This window comes from Etheostoma spectabile, chromosome 17, assembly GCF_008692095.1.
Source record: "Etheostoma spectabile isolate EspeVRDwgs_2016 chromosome 17, UIUC_Espe_1.0, whole genome shotgun sequence".
NCBI classification, from domain to species: Eukaryota; Metazoa; Chordata; class Actinopteri; order Perciformes; family Percidae; genus Etheostoma; species Etheostoma spectabile.
The window spans coordinates 15,293,815-15,294,020 of record NC_045749.1 but is presented as its reverse complement, the minus strand read 5'-3'; the positions used below and the strand labels follow the sequence as shown (position 1 = coordinate 15,294,020).

Here is a 206-nt window from a genome sequence, read left to right as displayed (position 1 = left end):
GTGAAATAACTGAAAACATATCTTATATTCCAGTTTCTTCAAAGTAGCCACCTTTTGCTTTTTTGATAGCAGTGCAAACCCTTGGTGTTCTCTCAATGACCTTCATGAGGTAGTCACCTGAAATGGTTTTCACTTGTCAGGGTTAATTAGTGGAATTTCTTGCCTTATAAATGGAGTCGAGACCATCAGTTGTGTTGTGCAGAAGT

General features: G+C 38.3%; 1 protein-coding gene across 3 annotated transcripts in view; it reads right to left on the bottom strand.

The window, feature by feature from the left end:
• Positions 1–206, bottom strand: part of map3k4 (mitogen-activated protein kinase kinase kinase 4) — a 21,412-nt gene that overhangs the window by 10,442 nt on the left and 10,764 nt on the right. The gene's annotated exons all lie outside the window — the stretch shown is intronic.